The sequence below is a fragment of the Camellia sinensis genome, chromosome 15, assembly GCF_055761805.1.
Source record: "Camellia sinensis isolate YWXY chromosome 15, ASM5576180v1, whole genome shotgun sequence".
Lineage (NCBI taxonomy): Eukaryota > Viridiplantae > Streptophyta > Magnoliopsida > Ericales > Theaceae > Camellia > Camellia sinensis.
In genome coordinates, this window is record NC_138975.1 from 64,636,347 (window position 1) to 64,643,747 (window position 7,401).

Genomic DNA, 7,401 nt, shown 5'->3' on the forward strand with positions numbered 1-7,401 from the left:
CGCACAACAGTGACTGTGGTGCTTCCGTTTGAAGTGTATTATAGCCTTATTTTTATGATCTAAACCGTTCATTTTGTAGGGTTAGTTGAGTACTTCATGCCTACCAAAAATCATATTAATCGATATCAATAACTATATGATCGAATTGCATATTGTTTATGCTATTTCTCAAAAGAAAAACTTATTATTTATTTTTTTGGTTATTGTTCATATAGTTGTTGATATCCGATTAATATGATTTTTGGTAAACATGAAGGACTTAACAAATCCTACAAAATAAACGGTTTGGATCATAAAAAAAATGCCATAATCCACCTCAAACGGAGGCACCGGTCACTATTGTGTTTTGAGCACAGCAGTGACCCCTTATCTTACCCACACACAGAGAGTCTATAAATAAATTTGAATTTCTTTCTTTCTCTCTAGTCACCCACCCTCATCTTTATGTAAGTTAAATTTCATCAATAAAATCAACTTTTCTTTGGTTCTTGTTCTTTTAATATGTATTTTTTTTTTTTTTTGGGTTGTTGTTGATACCTCGTTTAAGAATGACAGTAAAATTTTATTTTGGTAATTTGCTTTTGAGTTATTTTTTGCTATACAAACTTTACTGTGAAATAAAGTAAAATATTTTAATTTATGTCAATTTCAATAGTATTTTTTTTAAAAGAATTTCATAGCCAACCTAAATCTTATTGATATATCTTGACAAGAGGATTATAAAAAATATTAATTTTATTAAAAACTAACATTTAAATTAAAACTTATATCATTTTAAAATTCAAAAACTAAAATTAATAAAGTTGAAGTATTTTGATAGTGTGCCATCCGTGTGTCCTTCACACATGTCCTTTTTAGCAGAAACTATGGTTTATCAGCGGACTTTCACCAAAGGCCCCTCAAAAGAATGTTGCATCGGCCCATTGATGGTTGCTTTTAAATTAGGGTAATTTACCAGTCAGTCTCACTTTCTAACCTTATTACTTATTAGGTCTTGACTTATACTTTTATGTATTATTAAGTCTTTAATTGCCTATAATACCTTCATTGAATTTATTACTCATTAACTTTCTCAATTTTTATTAACTTCTCTCTCTTGATTATTTTTCCAGAACCCTTCTTCTTCTTCTTCTTCTTCTCTCTCTCTCTCTCTCCCCCCATATCTCTTTCTCTCACCTCTTCAAGAAAATACCATCACCGTTGCCATGGCCATGGCTATCTACCTACCACCACCACCACCGTCGTCTGTCACTAACCACCACCTCCTTCGCCGACCACTACCACCACCATCGTTCACTAACCATCTCTACCGTCATCGATTTATACTTCACCAGCTCCGATTCACCGCCACTGTTTACCAACCACCTTCGCCATTGCCGATTTCCACTATGTCATTGCCGATCTATACTCCGTCCTAGATCTACATTGATCTAGTTACTTCTACTGTGAAATCAACTTTAAACGCCTACAAGCAACATTGATTCTCCAAATCTCGTCTCTTTCTTCCTCCCTCCCTGTCTCTTTATTTCTCTCAAACCAAATCTGTTGCTAACAAAGGTTTAATATATTAGTGATAAATTTTTCACTGATATATGTCTTTGAATCTTGTGTTGATTTGTTATGATGATGATGAGATTTTCTTTTTGTAATTTTTTTAACAAACAGTCAGTGAGAAATTTATCAATGAATATGTCTATCAATGATAAATTTATCACTGAATATGTCTTTGAATTTTTGTGTTGATTTGTGACGATGATGACGAGATTTTTTATTTTTTTTAATAATTTTTTAACAAACAGTCAGTGAGAAATTTATGTGAATGTGTTTATCAGTGATAAATTTATCACTAAATATGTCTTTGAATCTTTGTGTTGATTTGTGATGATGATGACGAGATTTTTTTAATAATTTTTTACAAATACTCAGTGAGAAATTTATCAGTCAATGTGTTTATCAGTAATAAATTTAACATTGAATATGTCTTTGAATCTTGTGTTGATTTGTGATAATGATGACGCTATTTTATTTTTATAATTTTTTAACAAACAGTCAATGATAAATTTATCACTGAATATGTCTTTAAATCTTGTGTTGATTTGTGACGATGATGATGAGATTTTGTAATTTTTAACAAGCAAACAGTGGTTAAATTTATCACTGAATGTGTCAATCATAAATTTTCGTACTAGATTCGTCTCTGATTCTTTGTGTTAATCTACGAATGTGAAGAATTATTTTTCGGTAAGGATTCCTTATCTCTTTCCTTCATTTTCTTCATCCTTATTCTTATCTTTTTCTTTTGTTTCCACCTTGTTTGAGGAGGTACTAGCGGTATTGACATGGTGATGGAAAACGACCACACAAAAAACATAAGGTAGTTGTTGGAGGTCAGTAATGGCTACCGGCAGTCAAAGATGAAGGCCAAATGAGTCATTGGAGGTCAATGATAGTTGCCGGTAGTCAGAAGTGGTCTTCGGTGGCCGATTAAGAGAGAGAGATTCGAACAACTGTGACAAAGAGAGAGAGAGAGAAAGAGAGAGAGAGAGAGAGAGAGAGAGAGAGAGAGAGAGAGTAGAATGGTTGAGTGATTTCTTTGTTTGGGCTAAATGTTAAGGGTAAAATGGAAATATGTGCTAAATCTTTTTGAGTCAAGACGTCATAGGAATTAAGTCAGGTCCAAAGGACCAGCTTGTAACTCCCCCTTTAAATTAAACCTGGGTAGTCAATCCACCCAAATTTTTTTAATATTTATTTTAGAGAAAATTACTTAATAGTGGAGTAGAAAAAATAAATTACAAACACATAAGGAGTGTAAGTGATTATGTAGTAGGGTGCAAGTGAAAAACTGTAAGGGGTGGAACTTGCACCCCTACATGTTTGTGTAATTTTTTTTTCCTATTACATTGTTAAATAATTCTTATTTATTTTATTATATAAGATAAAGGCTAGATTTGGTGTCATCAAGCCTTTACTTCTCTTTATTGAAAAATAAGATTCTTACCACTTGAGTAATGCACATATTGTGATTCATATTTTATTATTTATTTTTACTTATACTTATTTTAATTACACATGTATCATATATACCAAACACCATATAAACATGATCTGCTGCCCACTCACATTCTCTTTATCAAAATTTTCGCTTTCTCTTCATTGATTCATCTTTGTTTTAATCAAAAGATATATGAGTTATTTTGAAAAACATACTATGGTTGCATAAGAATTGGTTAACATGAAATAAATTAGGTTAAATTATAACAGTAGTTCCTATATGAAAAATGATTTAGAGCTCGAATATTTTGGCTCGAAATGGCTTGAAAGTTTGGACTCACGTGCCATTACTTCTCTATCTCTGTCTCTCTGACCCTACTTCTAAGGCCAAGTTTGGGAAGACTAAATAAGTGCACTTTTTGTCTTTTTGGACTAAAAAATTGAGGTTGAAAATATGGATGTTTGGGTTAACTTTTTGACTTTTTATTGAAAAATGTGTAATAAAAAATTGTAAAAATTGATTTGTAGGGAAAAATTTGAATTGGGAGTTGTGCAGCCGTAATTGTTGACTTTTGGTGAATAGTGTTAACTTTTTAACTTTTTGAGTAACTTTTTGGCTTTTTGGCTTTTTTGGAAGTACCCAAACTTTTACACCCAAAGTTTGAGCTCGTTCTCTCTCTTTTCCATATAAAACCCTATCGGTCTCATTTCCTCTCTCCTCTCCACCTGAAACGCTATCGCTCTCATTCCTCCCTCATCCGATTATCTCTCCGATGCGGACATCTGACTCCACACTGAAAAGTTCTCATACTCTGCTCATTCGCCTCTGACTTGGTGGTCAGCGGGATACTCCTCCCATGCTCCTCTCGTTCGACTACGCTCATCCGACTCCTCTCACTGTCGGAAACTTGTCATACACCGGATTACCGACCAATTGAAAACGAATCTCAGGTAAACCCAACATCGCAAAACTAGGGTTTGAAGATTTAAGAAATTAGGGTTTCGTGTTTTTCCCTTTTGCCTGACTCTTTGATGTATTGTATGTATATATGTTCAGCTGTTTGAATGAAGAATTTGATGGAGTTTAATTTATGTCAAAATGTGGTTTGATTTTGGTGTGTGAATTGTACAGTTAGTTCTTCTGGGGATGTTCAAATTAATTGTGGTGATGATCTTGTAGGGATGTTCATTGTCACACATTTATTTTTTTTTGTTGCTGAATTTTTTCCAAATGATTTTTGCTGTTACATATTGGTTTGCTGCTGAATTTTTCCCCAAGAATGTTTGCTGCTAAAATCATGTTTTGCCACCGAATTTTTTGCCAATAATATCTTTCTGCTACATATTGGTTTGCTGGTGAGTTTTTGCTCAAGAATTTATGCTGTTAAATCTTGTTTTGCTACTGAAATTTTCCATAACAATGTTTGCTGATAAATGTGGTATTGTTGCTGAATTTGTTTTTGGCTTTGGTTGTATACATTAAATTTACACACCCAAGTTCTGGGCAGTACTCTGACTATATGAAAAACCCTTGAGGAGCAACCTCACAGTAGCAGCTACCTTGTGATGAGCCAACCATTATGTTTACAAGGAGAAGTGCATGCAAACTAAACCAAGTTCAGTTAATTGGTATGTTCTGTAACTTGATAAGGATTAAATTTGGTATATTGAATTTGGTATATATGTTCGGTATGTTTTGTAACCAGCCATTTTTAATCAGAGTGGGTTGAATGTAATGTTAGATTGAAAACAACTTAATGTAATATGTTTTGTAACTACATATTACATTCTCATTGTTTATGCATATTAAAAATGGCTTCTTCTATGAACAACAACATTAGATTAAAACTAAGAATGTGTGACTATGGAAGAATAGCTATAATGTATATTGTACGAACTAATGAGAATGGAAATCAATGGCGTTTGTTTTTTGTTTTCCCATTAAAATATGTAAGTATGTGTTATGAATTAAACATTTTTGTATTTGGAAAACTATTTGCATAATCTGACTAATTGATTGTCATGCTTTGTAGAGTAAAAAAGAACATTGCAATTACTTCAAGTTCGCAGACGATGATGCTGAGGACGTTACCTCCACAATCTGTTCCAATACTGGACTTCGTAAAGCTATAAGAACAGAGGAATTCAATGATGTAAGGACAAGGCTTTCAGAGATGGACAATGAAATTCATGACCATGGTAGAAGGCTTCAAATGATGGAAAAGAATTTCAAGGTGATGATTATGGATGTACTGGACATGATGGATTAAGTATATATGTTACCTCTGCAATGTTGTCATGAATTGAATGTCGTGTTCTCATGGATTGTGGATATATGTTGTCATTTTCAATTGTCACAGGTATATGTTGTCAGTGAAAATTCAATGTTTTTATGTTGCTGCTAGACTGATAGATAGTTATTGATCATAGAAAATGTTGTTATCGTTAGAAAACACAGACAGTAGGTGTAATAGTGGACTTGTTTTGAATGGTGGACTATAAATTAGAATGAAAAGTGATTGACTACTAGACTGTCTCTGTTCGGCCGAAAACTTGTCTGGCCGGTCAATATGTTTGCCGGCCAACCAAAATACTTGTACGGTTGGCCAAAAGACCTTGTTGTTCTGGAGCTGTTTTAGTACAATTTTGGGCCTATTTTGGTCTTCCAATATATCTGTTCAACATCATTTGAGCCTCCAAAGAGACTATATCTATTCAAAATCATTTGAGCCTCCAAAGAGACTATATCTGTTCAATATTAATTTAATTTATCAAGAACAAAACAAATGCATCAGCAGCCATTGAGTGTACAAGGAACTATAACCAAAACATGCCCACCTAAATAATATGTATTACCATAACGAACAAATGCGCTAATAAAACTTAACAACCAACACAAACAAAATTCAATTACATTGAATTCAATTTAATTCAAACCAACATTTACAAACCATCCATTGTTTACAAACCAAAGTCATCAAAGTGGTACTACTAAACTTAAAAAAAAAGAAAGGCCATTTGGATCCGCATTTACATTCAAGTCAACAAATTTTGTCAAAGTGTGACTGCGTATGTTGTTCATCATTCCTGATTGAGTAAGAGATGTGCTTCAAATATTGTCCACCATTTGCATTAGGCTAACCTGTGCATATTCAATGTCAAAGTAAAATTTACAAATATTGTCCACAAACATATATATAAATTAAAACAATCAAAAATATTTCATATCATATATTGAACACATACCGGTACATACATACTCTGTTACGTGCCATCCGTGCAAGGAAAATAATAAGGTTCAGTTTGGGCCACCTTATGATCATAGTAACACAATTTCATTAATCATTTAAAAAATTAAAATAAAAACATAGAACAAAATATGGAGTCCTTTCTCGAACACATACCGGGTCATACATACTGTATTGCATGACATTTGTAGATGGAAAATGTAACTTGTGAGGCTGACCTTGAGGCACCTTATGGCCTTATAGTAAGACACATTGGTCAATAATTTAACTTAAAAAAAAAATTCAACAATTCGCATACAGAAAAATGTAACTTATAAAAATGTACTTGTACTTTTGTAGGCTTTTTATTATTTTCCTTCAACCGATTGACTATTTCATCCACGTTGCTAACCTTCCACTTGGTACATGGGCGACCTCTTCGTCGAGCAACTAGAGGACTAAGCACCTTGCGAGCTATGATTGCTTTTGTTGTACTACGGCCAGATGGACTTTTGAGGGAAGTATTAGAAGGTCGTCAATGACTAGTAGAAGGTGGTGCATTACTACTTGAAAGTGGCACGTTACTTACACAACCCGATTGATTTTTTTTCATTCTCTCATTGATTTCTGTCAACCCAAGATCATTCACTGTGTGTTTACCATCATCGTTGGAAGCAATTTCTAGTATTTTATCCAACATCTTGTGGTATTTATCATGCACCTTTGTATTGAGAATATCCCCAGTTTTAGTGTTAATGGTTAGAATGCATGTATACCCTCTTTCCAAATCTTTTCTCTATCTCGGCACAATGTAAGTATCTAGAATCTTACATATGCACCTCTCAATAAGCACATTAAATGAATGGGCACACATAATGCCCTTAAACTCAAACCACTGACACATACATTGGATTTGACTTTCGGTTGAATTAAAGTAGACAACAAATTCCACTTTCTTCATTTTATCACTGACGATAACAGTCTCCTTGACATGATAAGTACAAATTGATCCCTCATTTTTCACAAGATTCGCATGACAGTACAATAGTCGCTTCAATTCTACTTGAACGTCTTTAAATTTTGCATTAGTGTAGGCTGCACGAAATTGCTTCTCAAACTCATATACTGTTAAGCAATCATACAATTTGTTTCGAGAATTGAAGTCTACTTTGGTCTCCTT

The 7,401-nt window shown here is 33.4% G+C and overlaps 1 long non-coding RNA gene across 2 annotated transcripts; it reads left to right on the forward strand.

Moving 5' to 3' along the window:
- The first annotated feature begins 3,659 nt into the window (after positions 1–3,659).
- On the forward strand, positions 3,660–5,665 carry LOC145813488 (uncharacterized). Of its 2 annotated transcripts, XR_014356607.1 has the most exons (3): positions 3,660–3,945; positions 4,493–4,623; positions 5,028–5,665. It is a non-coding gene; the product is annotated as an uncharacterized LOC145813488 (long non-coding RNA). The 2 variants fall into 2 exon arrangements; XR_014356606.1 differs by having other exon boundaries at positions 3,660–4,623.
- Positions 5,666–7,401: the final 1,736 nt, after the last annotated feature.